The sequence below is a fragment of the Bubalus kerabau genome, chromosome 16 (assembly GCF_029407905.1).
Source record: "Bubalus kerabau isolate K-KA32 ecotype Philippines breed swamp buffalo chromosome 16, PCC_UOA_SB_1v2, whole genome shotgun sequence".
In the NCBI taxonomy this organism is placed as follows: domain Eukaryota; kingdom Metazoa; phylum Chordata; class Mammalia; order Artiodactyla; family Bovidae; genus Bubalus; species Bubalus kerabau.
The window spans coordinates 61,523,601-61,540,487 of NC_073639.1; the positions used below are offsets into that span (position 1 = coordinate 61,523,601).

The 16,887-nt window shown below is 44.0% G+C and overlaps 1 protein-coding gene across 1 annotated transcript in view; it reads left to right on the forward strand.

Annotated features, from left to right (window-relative positions):
- Positions 1-16,887, forward strand: part of KSR2 (kinase suppressor of ras 2) — a 427,585-nt gene that overhangs the window by 170,380 nt on the left and 240,318 nt on the right. The gene's annotated exons all lie outside the window — the stretch shown is intronic.

Here is a 16,887-nt window from a genome sequence, read left to right on the forward strand (position 1 = left end):
TCCTTCCCTCTCCTCAGTGGTAACCACTAATGTGTTTTCTATGTCTGTGAGTCTGCTTCTTTTTTGTTATAGTCAGTCACTAGTTTTCTTTTTTTTTTTTACATTCTGCATATAAGTGATATCATGCAGTGTTTATTTTTCTCTGACTTATTTCACTTTAGCATAATGCCTTCCAAGTTCATCCACGTTGCTGCTAATGGCAACATTTTGTTCTTTTTTATGGCAGAGTAGCATTCCATTGTGTACATATACCACATCTTCCTCATCCTTTCATCTGTTGATGGACACTTAGGTTGTTTCCATATCTCGGCAGTTGTAAATAATGTTTCTATCAACACTGGGGTGTATGTATCTTTTTGAATTAGTGCTTTTAATTTTTTTGGATATATACCCAGGAGTGGGCTTCCCTGGTAGCTCAGTTGGTAAAGAATCTTCCTGCGGTGCAGGAGACCCAGGGTCAATCTCTGGGTTGGGAAAATTCCCTGGAGAAGGGAATGGCTACCCACTCCAGTATTCTTGCCTGGAGAATCCCATGGACAGAGGAACCTGGTGGGCTACAATCCACAGGGTCACAAAGAGCCCGACATAATTGAGCGACTAACACACACACACCAGGAATGGAATTGCTGAGTCACATGGTAGTTACCTTTTTAGCTTTTTGAGAATCCTTTATACTGTTTTCTGTAGTGGTTGTTCCAATTTACATTCCTACAAACACTGTATGAGGGTTCACTTTTCATGGGCTATGACCAGTGTTAAGAATATGAAATAGATTATCCCAGACTCAATTATGTTGGGATGCATTGCCTTTAATGAGGCTAAGTTTTACTATTGCCTTGTGAAACTTGTGTCTGATATACAGTCATCCCTCTGTATCTATAGAGGATGGGTTCTGGGACCTGTGGAGGAAGTCCCAGAGTTGGCCCTTCATTGCCATGGTTCCAACCACAGTTTATGTATGATTTATTGAAAAAAATGTGTGTAAGTGGCCCATGCCGTTCAAACCCGTATTGTTCAAGGGTCAACTATATACAGATTTTTTCTTTCTCTGGGGGTTCTTCTCATTCTGGACAGCTTTGGTTTGGGGATAAACCCCAGCACGGAGCAGGTGAGCAGGTGAGAAGGTGGCCTTTCATCCTGTGGAATGTGGCCAGAGGCACATCCAGAATCGCTCAGCTCATTCCAGTTTCAGTTAGTCTGATTAGTATCTAATTTATTCTCTCCTGTCTGGTAGCCTTGCTGGGGATGGTTCTTTGCCGCCAACTTGGCAGTTTTCAGCCTGTCTTTATTTTCTCTCAGTGGGATGTGGGGTTTCAGAATGTCTTTCTCACCTTTTTAGAGGTCTTTCTAAACAGAATTGAATCTCTCAAAAACCATCATTTCCTATGAGTTTTTCAGCACCAACACCCTGCTAGGTTGTGGGTTGGAAGAAGGCTGTGTTTGAGATCATTTATCCTGGGTACTCTCAGGCATACCCACAGTGGTATTTAGCAGAGATCTGTTGGGGTTCAGTCTTGTTCCCAGTAGCATCTCATGGGCATTTGTAGGAAAAGCACGGCAAGAAAACAAGAATATATTTGCAGTAGTCCGTCTTTCATCACTGGAAGCCTTGTAGCCCAGGTATATTGGCTGGATCACAACTGTTGTGATCAGTCTTGGCCAAAACCATTTCTCCTGCTTTATATGCATTCTCAAAGATGTTTTTATATACTCTTGCCGGGAAAATCCCATGGACGGAGGAGCTGCATAGGCTACAGTCCATGGGGTCACAAATAGTCAGACACGACTGAGTGACGACACATTTCCTTTTTTCTTTTCTTTTGCATTTGAGTTTATGAGTGTGATTTTACTCCTACAACATTACTAAACACACACACATACACAGAGGGGGAAAAACTATTTTTTTCCTCTGGTAAAGTAATACCTGATTATTGTGGAAATTGAGACAACACAGGAAGTATGATGAAGACAGTGGAAAGTATATGCTACTTCTTTTGTTTTACACATGCACGCACACACACCATGCGTTCTCACAGGGGTGAAGTCACTCCCAGTGGGGCACAGGTTGACTTTTAGGAGAGTGAGGTGGGAAAAAAATCCTTGATATAATCATTTGCAAATCTCCATAGAGCAGTATACATATAGATACTTAGTATATCTGTGGTACTCAAGTTTCCTTGGGAGTTGGGGGTGATGATTAGAAGAGCCATTTATATAGTTTCTTTAGGGGTCATTGAAAAAAAGTCTGAGAAATGCAGACACAGATCTGTGGATATAATCCTGTGGATAGAGTTAGGCATAAACATTGAGGGTTGTTAAGTCTCCCCAGTGTTCTTAGTGGTCTTTTTTTCTTCTCCATCAGCCTCCGTGGTCACATTTACATAGGTAAACTGGCAATGGTTCCTTACAGTCAGCCGTGTGAAAAGTTAAAAGTTAAGCCAGCCTCAAAGACTCTGGTTGTCTTGGCCTTCAGTACATGGATTCCATGGTCATAGTGTTGGAAGAAAGAAAAACCTAACAATTCTTAAGAGTGTGATGAGTTGTCTGTCTTTAATCCCCCCATTTGTCCCCCCATCACATAAATGACTTGCTTTCTCTTGTCAGAGCATCTGAAAGGGTAAACTGGATTTCTGTAAACTGAATCAGCTTTTAAATGCATAGGAGTAGCTCAGTATTAAAAAAGAATTCTATTGTAACCCTCTCCCCCTTTTGGCAAATTCCTTTTTAAAGGTAATTTCCAATTATAATTTTGTTTTAATTACACAGTTAATTCCCAAGTACAGCTTCATTTAGAAAGTAAAAGCAATATAAAATGTAAACCATCCAAGGTCAGAGTCCCCCTTCCCTTGCCATAGAGAACACCTAGAGCTTCTCTTAGTAAGAGTCCTTGTGTACATATGTTGTGTTTGTACGCATCTGTAATATCTCTACTTCCCTCTCTTCATAATTGGAACCACACTGTATGGCTTTTCCAGTGTGACTTGCCTTAATTAGTCCTGCATAAATATAAACATCCCACTTATAACTTTCTCACACCTTATCTCTTTTAGAAATTCTTTTGTCTCCCCAAAGCTCATCTAGAACATTGTTCCTATCTCTGCTTTCAGCCCTCTGTATCATTTCTGTATGAGTACAATTCCCCTCTGCCCTTGTGGGACAGAGTATGAAAACCTTGGCTGACCTGGGAGCAAGGAGAACAGGCTGGATGAAACCCACACTCAGTCCTCATTCTGACCCTTCATTCCAGTGAGTTCACATTTCTATATCTGAGATCTATGCCATTTGTAGTTTGTATGAGAACAGACTTTTCTTGACAGATTCCTTATGTAAATAAGTCTTCAAGGGGGCTCTCTTCATTTATTTTAGAAAACTAATTATGGGCAAGCACTTAGAGTCTCTGACACACACCTACAGATCATTGTGCTAATTAATACGACACTCACTAATATATTTATAAGGGCAAGAGTGAGTGATTAGTTTATATACCGTAGCATATTCATTAAAATAGGAAGGCTTCTGCTAGGCTCATGCATGGGATTCTTTTAGGCCTAACTAAGCATTCAGACACACAAGATTAATACCAATCACACTTGGCATCCGATTGATGTCGGGCAGCATCAGGCATCTCTTCCGTGGGTCCCTGGGGGCTGCTCTTCCTTGCCTTCATCTCCAAGTGGCAGTTCAAGTGCAAGGTGGTGAGATACACATTAAGCAGGTGTGGGAACCATCCTGGCTTAGGGCACAAGAACTCGGGTAAAACTCCATCAGTATAGGTGCTTGGGTCTCCACAGGGGACATGCCCAGTAGAACCGTCATGCTGCTCCAGGATCCCCGAAGGCTGTTGATCCTCATCAGGTGTTTCAGGTTCATACCAAAAACTCCCAGTCTGTATGCAGTTCACCCATCACAGGCCAGTTCTGCCACTAGCAACGGGGTCTATTGACAGAGTCGACATTCCCCCTTGAGATTCAAAGGATTACGGCTAGAAAGTCAACCCAAGGTCACATTCCCATCTGCAGAAGATGAAAAGGTTGAGTTCATCCTTCACCTACAGCTTCTCTTGAAAAATCCTGTCATTTTTAAATGCCTCTGATTCGCAGTGAATTTCTTATTTTGAATCAGTGAGGTCTTTAGTAAGGTCTTTTATAATTCATATAATAATATATAACATGTATACATTATATACGGTCCCATCACTTCATGGCAAATAGATGGGGAAACAATGGAAACAGTGGCTGACTTTATTTTTTTGGGCTCCAAAATCACTGCAGATGGTGATTGCAGCTGTGAAATTAAAAGACGCTTACCCCTTGAAAGCAAAGTTATGACCAACCTAGACAGCATATTAAAAAGCAGAGACATTACTTTGTCAACAAAGATCCATCTAGTCAAGCCTATGGTTTTTCCAGTAGTCATGTATGGATGTGAGAGTTGGACTATAAAGAAAGCTGAGCACCAAAGAATTGATGCTTTTGAACTGTGGTGTTGGAGAAGACTTTTGAGAGTCCCTTGGACTGCAAGGAGATCCAACCAGTCCATCCTAAAGGAGATCAGTCCTGAGTGTTCATTGGAAGGACTGATACTGAAGCTGAAACTCCAATACTTTGGCCACCTGATGCGAAGAGCTGACTAATTTGAAAAGACCCTGATGCTGGGAAAGATTGAGGGCAGGAGGAGAAGGGGATGACAGAGGATGAGATGGTTGGCTGGCATCACTGACTTAATGAACATGAGTTTGGGTAAACTCCAGGAGTTGGCAATGGACAGGGAGACCTGGAGTGCTGTGGTTCATGGGGTTGCAAAGAGTCGGACACGACTGAGCGACTGAACTGAACTGAACTGATACATTATATATAACATTATTATAATTATTTGCCATAAAATATATGCTTATTAGTTTTTTTTGGTTAAATATTATCATTACTTTAAATAAGAAAGTTATATTCACAGCTGAGACTTTCCATTCACCCTTGACCCATGCCCTCTGGTCTAGATGCCAGGCCCTCTTCCCTAGGGCTGGAACAAGAGTAGGCTCTTACTCTCATGGATACCTTTCCTTTCCCTCAAGCTGCTGAACCTTTCAGTCCTGTGATAACTCCAATGAAAGTCATTTAGAATAAGTTTAGCTTTCCAGATATTAATAATACTCTCTCTCTCTGTTTGCCCCAGAGGCTTATAAACACACCACAATGAATTATCATTGCTACACTCCTATTGACATAGCAACTTAGAAGTTCCACAGTGAAAACTCAGCTAGACAAATGTGCTGATTGTATTATGACATCTTGTGGTGAAGCGTGCTGTGGGTTGGGGAGCAGGTATTTTGTTTGAGGTGGCTTGTACAAGGAATAACTGAATTTATTATAGGTGAAATTTGTTCTATGTAGAGTCATTCTGCTTCCCCAGCCCTGCCTCTGTCTCTTGTTATTTCTTTTTAAGAAGTTGAGAGTTTCTTCAGATCTCTCATAACAACTCCACCTGGGGTAGCTCCCAGTTTTAGAAGGAGCCTGGGGTAGCTCCAGGGCTTCCCAGGTGGCACTAGTGGTAAAGAACCCACCTGCCAATGCAGGAGACGTGGGTTCAGTCCCTGGGCCGGGAAGATTCCCTGGAGGAAGACATGGCAACCCACTCCAGTATTCTTTCCTGGAGAAATCCCCATGGACAGAGGAGCCTGGTGAGCTATAGTCCATAGGCTTGCCCAGAATTGAACACAACTGAAGCGACTTAGCATCAGTGCATGGGACAGCCCCAGTGTTGCTCTGACTAGCTTGTGACTAGCAAGTCTCATAGGAGCTACTGCTTCCAGTGAAAGGAAGATATGTATGCTCACATCTCAGGGCAGGTGAGGCCCTGCCCATCCCCCGCGGGTTGGATGTTACCTGCAGCTTTGGTGGACAGACCCTGTGCATACCTCTCACACGTGTGTCTCTGCCTGGGGGCCTTTTGGGGCCGGTGGGCATGTCTTGCTTGAGTGCAGGGCAGCCCACGGCCCCAGGAGCAAGCTTCAATCAACAGGGGCGAGAGTTCGTGTATAAATTTGTCCTCAGTGAGGCCATTCTGATGTGTTCTCTTGGAGGGTTCTCGGAGGGGCCATGCCCCAGTTGCCCGTGGTGGTACAGACCCATCATAACACATTTTCTGTAAGCTTCCTTCCTTCCCTGCCTCAACCTCTCCGCTTCATCCTGTTTCCGGGGTCCACTTCCCAAGTATCCTACTTGTATTCCAGAACCTCCCTCAGGGTCTGATTTGGGAGAAACGGAACTAAAACAGGAATAAAGGTAATCATTTATATAATCACATTAAGCTCTACACAGAGCTATGTGGACACATTTCTACTTGAAAGATTGGATGACTGTTATAATAATGCAAATTATAGCTGTCACATACTGTATATTGTATAGCTTACTGTTTGCTGACACTTTATGTGGTGTATTTTATTTAATCCTCAAACATTCTGCTTTACAGGCAAGGAAATTGGCTTTAAGAGAATGTGCTGCCTCCAAACCCATTCAGACTAGTTAAGTACAGAATTGGGGTTCCTTCTAACCCAAAGTCCACGGTGCCATTGGGGGATGGGGTGAGTAGGGGCCATGGGCCCTGGAGTCAAGGGACCTGGTTAGCGTTCTGACTTTACCACTTGTTGGCTGTGTGACCCTGGGCAAGTGGATTACCCTCTGTCAGCCTTGATGTTTTCATCTATATAATGAGATTCATATGGTTCCTGCTGCTGCTGCTAAGTCACTTCAGTCATGTCCGACTCTGTGTGACCCCAGAGACGGCAGCCCACCAGGCTCCCCCATCCCTGGGATTCTCCAGGCAAGAACACTGGAGTGGCTTGCCATTTCCTTCTCCAATGCATGAAAGTGAAAAGTGAAAGTGAAGTCGCTCAGGTTGTCTACTTGAAAGTTACACAGTCGTGTCCGACTCCTAGCGACCCCATGGACTGCAGTCTACCAGGCTCCTCCATCCATGGGATTTTCCAGGCAAGAGTACTGGAGTGGGGTGCCATTGCCTTCTCCTATGGTTCCTAGTTCATGGCATTGTTGAAAGAATATATGTCAAGGGCTTAGAACAGTGCCTGACCCACAGCAGGGGCTAAATAAGTGCTCTTCATTGTCACTATTTAAAAAAAAAATACCAGAATCCATGATAATAACCTTGGTTATTTGTAGGTTTCCTGCAGGGGAATAATCCATTAATAATACTGTGAGGCATAGAAAAGAGGATCTCATAGGACCCCTGCTGCTTTTAAGGAGCTTCCGTTCTAGTTTGCAATGACCAGCATATCGTTAAGGCCTAATCTTAATAATGTAAGGCAGCTCAAACACAGAAATAGATTTGGAAGTAGAGACAAACCTTAACTACTTTGTCACCCCTAGCCCCAGGCTCCAGGTGCTTCCCCCAGGGCGGCTGTGAGTGGCCGCATTGCCAGGGCTTTCCTCTGCTCTTTCCCTTCTTGCGGGCTGACTTAGAAAACTTCTGTTAGATCTTGGGCTTTCCATAAGCCAAGCTCTAGGCTGGAACCACAAAGTTCCTATCAGGCTTTAACTGGGGCACTGCTTTCCTTTCCTCCCATGTTGTGGGACATATAATGTGACTGATACAGTCTTATGAGTCTACCAGCCCACCGTCTGTAACCTAGTTACAGGTGGGGTAGGTCCTGGTACTCAAAGTGCATGGATGCATGGGAAAAGCATCACTGTAAATTCAAGGAGGTAGAGAACTGACAATTACTGAATACGTATATGGAGGACCTGACACTCCGTGTGTGTGTGTGTGTGTGTATATGCACGCACTTAGTTGTTCAGTCATGTCCAGCTCTTTGCTACCCCGTGGACTGTAGCCCAACAGGCTCCTCTGTCCATGGCATTCTCCAGCAAGAATATTGGAGTGGGTAGCCATTCTCTTCTCCGGGGAATCTTCCTGACCCAGGGATTGAACCCAAGTCTCTTGCATTGCAGGCAGATTCTTTACTGTCTAACCACCAGGGAAGCCTGACACTCCACATGTGGAAGGGTGATTACTTCTCATTGTAAACAGGAGAGGTCGTTATCTTTATCCCCATTTTACAGTTTAGAAAACTGAGGTTCAGGGAGGCTGACCAGTGTCGTGCAGCTTTGTACGCAGCAGAGGCAGGATGGGAACCCAGCCTGACACCAGAGCTCTTGTTACTGTGCCATGCTGGATGTGGCTTGTACCAAGCAGATGGTGTAGAAACCAAAGATTATAGGAATCATATGTACTAGGGAGCATGGGGGCGTGCTTGCTGGCTTGGGACAGTCAGCACCTACAGATGGGGATGTTTGGTAATAGAGTGAGGGGGCCAAAGAGTTCAAGCAATGCTCTTGGCACTTCCCATGAGCATCTTGATTTGTAACCTAGTGGCCAGGTTGAAAGCATCCAGGCAGTAGAGAAACTTCTGCTCCCCTGAGTCCCCCCAAATTAAAAAGACTCTACCATGCTTCTGAAATCCTTGCCATTTTAGAGCCAGCTTGTCCATCAGTGACAGAAAAGTAGGAAGCCTCAAGGCTAAGCATGCAGGCAGTAGAGCCAGACTTGGGTTCACATCCCAGTCAGGCGACCTCCTGGCCAGATTTCCCTGGAAAGATAACTTGTCTGAGCATTCATTTTCTCTTTTGCAAAAGAGGGGCAGTTATAGTATTTAGAGTACAGAGTTACTGATGCAGATTCAGTGCTATGGGCATACTGTAGGGCATGCACTCACTGAATATACCCACGCACTTCCCTGTGTGTATAGACTAGCATTGTAGTCAGCCTGGGGGCAAGGGAGGAGCCCTGTGCTCCTTTTGTCCTCCTTGCCATTTGTAATCCAGTTCTTCTCATCTCTGGTCTGCCCTTTACCCCTCTGAGAAGTTCATCGTGGCCTGTGATCCAAAAACAGATTCTTCCACAGCAAGTGAGAGAGCTGGAGGGTGACCCCAATCCTCAGTGAAGATGAGGTGTCCTGCTTCCTCAGCTTCTTCAGCAGAGGCTGGTGGTGATGAGGCGCTCTGCCGGGAGCCTGAGCGGTGTACTGAAGACTTTGTTATTAGGATTTCTGTGTGTTTATGGGGGACACATGGTGATTGGCTAATTGCATTGTGTAGGAGAGACAAGTCCTTGACCTTGACCTGGAGAGGCTGGAGGTTCAGATTCTCCTGGAGTGGAGGGGTCTAGTTCCCTTCAAGAGCTAAAAGAGGTGACTGAGTAAATGTCATGGCCCGAGGCACTCCCAGATTAGCCACACTTTGTATAAGTGAAGTAGGATATTTATCAACTGCATTCTGATCACAGAGTTTGGCTCAGTTATCTGGTATGTGGGTTTCCTCATGACGTAACTACTCTTGCAAGGGGTGGATGGCTTTGGTTCAGCGGAGAGGGACTCACTGATGAGCATTCTTCTACTCCTGTCTAGATTTTAAAGACTGACAGGGTTGGTTGTGTTTTCAAATACTTGGGAGGGAAAAGTCTCTTTAAAGGTCCCTTAAAATCTGTTTAAAAAATGTTTTTGAAAGTATTTCAGGCTTGTAGAAAATTTGAAAGAATACTACAAAGAATTCCTTCCTAATTCTCTTCACCCAGATCCCAAACATTAATATTTTATCACATTTGCTTTCTCCCTTTATACACCCATTTATCCATCTGCCTGTCCATCCATCCATCCATCCATCCATATGTCTTTCTGAACCATTTCAGAATAAGTGGCAGATAAATACCCCTTTGGTCCTACCTTCTTCAGTATGTGTTTCCTAAAACCAAGAGCATTCTCTTAAATAATTACTATATAATTCCCCAAATCAGAAAATTAACACTGATGAAGTACTTTTATCTAATCTCAGACTTTATCCAAATTTCAGTTGTCTTCATAATGCTCTTAATAGCAAAAGAAAAAAATCCAAATCAGGCATTGAATCCAGTTATCATGACCCCTTAGATTTCTTTAATTGGAACAGTTCCTGAGATATGCTTTATCTTGTAGACCGCCTCTCAGTTTAGGTTTATCTGATGTTTCCTTATGTTTGGGTTCAGGTTATACAGTTTAGCAAGAATATCACAGAAGCCATGTGGAATTCTCAGTGCATCACAGCAGGAAACACATGTTGATTTGTTCTGTTCTTGGTGATGCCAGTTATGGTCATCTGGTGAAAGTGGCATCTGAGGGAGTGCTCCATAATAAAATTATTTTGCCCATTAAAATAAATAAGCGTCTTGTGGGGAGATACTTTGAAACATGTAAGTCTTTTGTTCTTCAAAATCTCACCACTCATTTTAGCATCCATTATTGATGATTCTTGCCTGAATATGTTATCATGATGATTTCCAAATGGTCCTTTTCTAATTCCATCATTTCTTTTACATTTGAAAGGAAGAGTTTTCCTTCTCCTTCTTGATTTATATCAGTGGGGTCTCATGGATTCTTAGCTTATTCATTAGGTTATAATTCTTTACATAATATCATTATTTATCTTGCTACTCAAATTGTATCAGATTTGCCCATTGGAAGCCCCATCAAACTGGCTCCTGCATCCTTCAGACATGTTCTCATCTTTCTTTGAGCATTGCCTTATTTTCTGGCACAGAAAGTTGTGAAATCTCTATCTGAAGGCAGGTGGTTTTTATTTTTTCCCCAAGTATAAGATACTGTGTGTACAGAGCTGAGCACCTTGCCTCATGCAAAGTAAGTGTTAACTCTTACCATTCATGTCATCACTGTGTTGTTATGATATGCAAGCCCTTGACTCTCCTCCCTTCTGATCTTTTTCTAGCAGCAGTGGGCAGGCAGGCTCTGCCAGACACAGATGTCTGTCACAAAGGCACAAAGGCTGTCTCTTCTGGTGCCCAGACTCTTAACTCACTCCAGTACAGTCTTCAGGGGGTATCCCCTGCCTGCTGCTGCTGTTAAGTCGCCTCAGTCGTGTCCGACCCTGTGTGACCCCATAGACGGCAGCCCACCAGGCTCCCCTGTCCCTGGGATTCTCAAGGCAAGAACACTGGAGTGGGTCCACTGTTTTTTTTTGAGAAATTAGATCGTTTATAGAAAGATGTAATGACTCATATAATGGACACTTAGGTTCTCATTACTCAGAATGAACGTGCCTTAACATTTTGTTCTATTTGCACTGCCCCCCAAATAACAACAACAACAACAGAAACTGACAGATAAAGTTGAAGAGCCCTCTGAAAACTCAGCCTCATGCCTGCCACTTCTCAGATGCAGCCACAGATTCATTCCAGAGTGTGTCTTTCCTGTGTGTGTGTACTATTTTGTGTACTTAACATTTTTATGTAACTGGTATGTACATATGTGCATATCATTGTTTCTTGCTTTCCTTCAAGATGTTTTTGAGACCTTTCCATGCTGATATATACACAGCTTCATGTTATTCACATTTCAATGGCTGTATTGTATATTATACAAATATACAATATGTGTATACAAATATGTATACAAATATACCGTAGTCACATATTTATTGATTCCCCTGTTGATGGACATCTAGGTTGCTATTAAATCTTTACCATAGCAACTAGTGAGAGGGTAGACACATCCAATGTGGGTGACACACATGTACAGGTTCATGGGGATAGAAAGCTGTGTTTTGAGCTGAATATAGAAGATTTTGGATTGCAGACTGGGGAGAAGTACAGTCTTCCCTGTGGCTTTCCAGTTGGTTAATCTTCATGCTTCCCTCTAAGCCGTGGAGCATGGTTCTTGGTGGGGAGGAAACTCTCCTACTCTGGAATAAACTTATTGGAATTTACTGTGGAAATGTATCCATACACCTTATTAATTTTAAAAGTTCTTGGGATGGGATGAGAATGGGATGGAATTTGTTCAAATGCAACATGAATTCAACAAATTATTTACTGGGCCCCTTTCCTGATCCAGCCATGGTGATAAGCATGGTGGACAGAGAGATGAACACGGAGGCAAGTTTCCCTAGTCAGTGTCAAAGTGCTAAAGAAAGAGTAGAGTTTACTTTGTAAAAAAATTTGTTTTATTGAGATATAGTTGATTTGCAATGTTGTGTTAATTTCTGCTGTGCCGCAAAGTGATTCAGTTATATATACATTCTTTTTTAAACTCTTTTCCATTATGGTTTATCACAGGATATTGAAACTGTTTCCCTGTGCTGTGCGATAGGACCTCGTTGTTTATCTATCCTCTGTATAACAGTTTACATCTGTTAACCCCAAACTCCCAATTCACCCCTCTCCCACCTCCCTCCCCACTTGGCAACCGCATGTCTGTTCTCTGTGTCTGTGAATCTGTTTCTATTCACATAGATGAACTTTCATAGATAAGTTCATATTTTAGATTCCACACATAAGTGATATCATATGGTAGTTGTCTTTCTTTTGCTGACTTACTTCACTTAGTATGATCATCTCTAGGTCTATCTATGTTGTTGCAAATGGCATTCTTTCTTTTTTTATGGCCAAGTAATATTCCAGTACACACACACACATACACACCCCACATCTTCCACATCTTCCTTAACTGTTCATCTGCCTGTGGACATTTAGGTTGTCTCCATGTCTTGGCTAGTATGGATAGTGCTGCTATGAAAATAGGAGTGCATGTATCTTTTTGAATTATAGTTTTGTCTGGGTGTATGCCCAGAGGTGAGATTGCTGGATCATATGGCAACTCTATTTTTAGTTTTTTGAGGCACCTCCATTCTGTTTTCCATAGTGACTGCACCAACTTGCATTCCCATCAAAAGGATGACTTTACATTTTTCAAGAAAGAAATATTTGTTCTCCACAGGCAGAAGGGAACAGTGCCAAGGAAAGCTCAAGTGAATAAGTGATACTAGGTTACCATTTAATGGCACCTTGTGGGGTGTGATTGACTTGGCTGGGCACAGAGAATGGGGAGAAATTTAAATACCCATTTTACTTGATTCAGCTATGGTCAAAGGACCAACGGTAGGGTTGGCATGTCTGCTATGTGTAAGACTGGCCATTCCCCTTCCAGTTCCGGGGCAGGCATTTTTCATGGACCCTGTTAATGACTTCAGAATCCTTTTCAACATAACACCTTGGGAAAGTCACTATCAGTCAGTTGAAGCTGGAATGTTCGATTAATTAATGTTTGTGCATTTCCATCCTTCCCCAAAGCCCTTCGTTCTGTTGATTAGAACAAATGGTTCTTCTCTTGATGAGCATGTGACTTCAAATATGAAACAAAGACAGATAAGAAAAAGCTGGAGAAAGGGTGTCACCCTTAAGCTGTTAAAAGTGTTTCTTACCTACTGTTATAGAGCAGTGGTTTTTGTGGTGCCATGATTATCTTATAGATGCAAATCAACCAGAAGTGTTGTCCTGTGGGCCCATTGTTCATGCAAGTCCAGAGCTGCTTGGCCGCAAGTGGAGTGAGACATTTTGCACGGCACTGGTATCGGAGCTGTGTGTTCACACAGTGAAATCAGGCCCCACCTGACACTCTGTACCACTGTATGCCAGAGGGAAGGACTTGATGACTGAGTTTCATTCGTTCATTCATGCATCCTTTTGAATGTATAACAATAGTTATTGTTATTACCACGATTAAAGGGAAAGCATTAGAATTAAACTCAGGATTGAGGTGCCTAGGAATAAAAGTCTGTCTTGCATACAGAAAACTGCAGGGTTTCCTGATTGACCTCATTCACTGAGTAGAATTTATGGGTCTTTTTTATCTTTCTTTGTGGTAATGATGTTGAGTTTTTGCTTCTCTTTGCTCTGCCTCCCTCTCTTTGCTCTGCCACTGGCAGGTGCCAGGCTTCTGGGAGGGAATGTCACTTGATTGCCAGATTAAATACCCCAGATCTATTCACTCGAGAGAATGGTATCATTTCTGGAAAAAACAAACAGGAGGCACTGTTCTCTATCTTACTATCTGGCCTGTCTGATAGAATTTGAGACAAACCTTTTATTGTGATAAATGGAAAGACAGAAAAGTTCCTCCCAGGGCCAACTTCACCCCTGTGTTTGGCTCCCAGATGGCAACTTGAGTCATAGAGGGCAGCTGCCCAGCACTTTGATTTAAGATAATGGGGGCCGGGATGCAGGAGTGATATCAGCGTGGGGTGGAACTTATAAGGCAGGCTTATAAGTGAGGCCTTTGAGAGCCAAGGCAGAAGTCGGGAACAAGGCTGGGTACAGCTGAGACCCCAGAAATACATCCAGAAAACTGGAAGCCATGATGGAGAAGCTGTTGGAAGCCAAGTGTGTGGCCTCAGCATGCAGGTGCGAGACAGCCACGAAACAGTCATGACTATCCTTATGGAAGGTACTCTGTGTTCCCTTCTGTGGCCCCTGTCGTCAGGGGCCAGTCATGGGTCCACTGCAGAGTAAAATCAGGCCCTGTCTGACATTCTGTACTACTGTATACCGGATGGAAGGATTTGATGTTTTGTGGTTCATTCATTCATGTATCATATGTTTTTGCCTACCTGGTACCAAGTCCTACAGGGATTCCCTGGTGAGCAAATGACCCTCACTTTCCAGGAGCTTACAACTGAGCAGAAAGGAATGGTCAGTTAGCAGACTAAAATAGTAGTGTGTGCTGAGCCTTGGGGGCTGTCTTGGAAGGGACAGTAGGATTTAAAGTATGGGTCCCGACTTGGAACAGTCCATCCCCAACTGGTAGTGACCTTTTCTTCTCTTCTTTCCTTGTGTTTGTCCTGAAGCCATTCCCCAGGACATATTTTAGGGCTTCTTTGTTCATTGGATGGGCTAATATTTGAGCCTTCCCTCTTTTCTCTGTTTATCCCAGGAGAATAATGCTGCTGGGAAGTGTCCTGACCAAGTTGCCAAGAGCCTGAATCAGTTGTACCCTATTTAATGGTATTATTGGGCTCTCCAGCCCTGCATCAAACACTCACTCATTTACTGATTCTTTCATTCAGAAAAAATGTATTTTTCCAGCACTTAGGATGTGTAGGATCCGTGTGAGAAGCTGGGGAAGCAGAGTTGCAAAAAGAAAACAATATTCCTTTCAAGGAGCTCAGGATTTAGAGGATACAGACTCGAAACCTATATTATAACTCAGTGGGGAAGGGTCAGGAGTAAGGGAAGTAAGAGTAGGACTGAAGGAGCCCAAGTGAGGATGACCCAGAACATTTGAGGAAGCCAGGGACAGCTTTGTGGAGGAACCGTTATCTAAGGCAGCAGTGGGAAAGCTTTCTGTAGCTTTCTGTAGGGGTCAGGTAGTAAATACATCAGCCTCTGCAGCCCAGTGGGTTCCCTGGCATCCACTCAGCTCTGCAGTTGTAAGCGAAAGCAGCCATAGATGGTATGCAAGTGAGTGGGTGTGGCTGTGTTCCAATAAAGCTTTATTTACGAAAACAAGTGAAAGTCGCTCCGTTTGACTCTTTGCGACCCCATGGACTGTACAGTTCATGGAACTCTCCAGGCCAGAATACTGGAGTGGGTAGCCTTTCCCTTCTCCAGGGGATCTTCCCAGCCCAGGGATCAAACCCATCTCCTGCATCGCAGGAGGACTCTTTACCAGTTGAGCCACAAGGGAAGCCCGACAAAACTGGAGTGGGTAGCCTATTCCTTCTCCATAGGATCTTCCTGATCCAGGAATCAAACTGGGGTCTCCTGTGTTGCAGGCAGGTTCTTTACCAACTGAGCTATCAGGGAAGCCCTACAAAAACAAGTGGTGGGCCAGATTTGGCCTTTGGGCTGTAGTAGTGTGCCAGTTCCTGGCCCAAGGTGAGACCTGCAGAGTGAGTGGAAGTTGTCCAGGTGAGGAGAGAAGGGGAAAAGTGTGCAGACAGAATGGCAGGTGGAAAGGCCTGGAAGGGAGGGCTGCTTGGGGAGCTGAAAATATTTATGTGACCAGACTATAGCGTGTGTGTTTGTGTGTGCCTATGTGTGGTGTGGTGTGTGTGGTGTGGTGTGGGGTGAGAGGGAGGATTAAGGATAAGCTGTTGGGGAGTTTGGAGTGTCTCCCCGAGGTGATTTGTAGGGAGCCTATGGAAGGACTCTCAGCGCTGAGGAGCAGGACCTGTCATGAGTCATTTTAGCTGAGAGGCATTTTGGCCTCGAGGCCTTGGTCCAATTGCTCTGAGCGCTTTTCTTCATGTTTTCCATTAATTAATTATTTCAGGTATGTGGTGTCCCTTCCAGGACACAGGAGAGTATGGCTCTGGTAACTTGGGAGGTCATACCATCTGCTCCTGGCAGCTGATAGTAGAGAAGGGGGCCCCTGACCCCACTTCTAGAGCTGCCCATTCCATCTAGTGCCTGCTGGCTTGCGGTCCCCTTCGGGTCCTGTCGGGACTCTGTAATTTAGAATGAACGTGGCCAGGGCTCTCCCCCCGACAACAGTGAGTTCTCCGCCCCCTGCTCTTGCTTTCCTCAGACTAGAGGTATTTGTCAATACTAACTCAAATTAACGGAGTAAGAATAAAAATTTTAGTAACTCTTGAGGTGTCCAGCTGGGGCCCCGGATGCTGCGAACAGGCGAGGTTAATGTTCTAGAATGGTGCTTAATGATTGTTAGGAAGCCGTCAGCAAATCCTTCCTTCTAGCCCTGTTTGTGTTTCGGGATCGTGACTGACATTAGAGAGAGATGGCCTTTAGGTGTCTGGCCACTGGATCAGGCACAGGTGTGTGGCTATAACTTCACCAGCCTGGATTTCAACCACCAAATAGGGGTGCGCTGTGTCTAGGGAGCCCCAGCTGTCAGGATGTCATCTCCTGGGACCCGAGGTTGGCACCGGCTTTGATGTCCCTTTCCAAGATCCTGAGACTGAAAACATTGGTCTTCTGTGAAAATGAGGGGGAGTATCTAAGGAACGTGTTTGCACAGGGAAGGCACCGATTAATTTTCTTACACCTTTGTTTCATCAACAGTTTGTGTGTGTGGACCTGAGAAAGTTCCAGTTT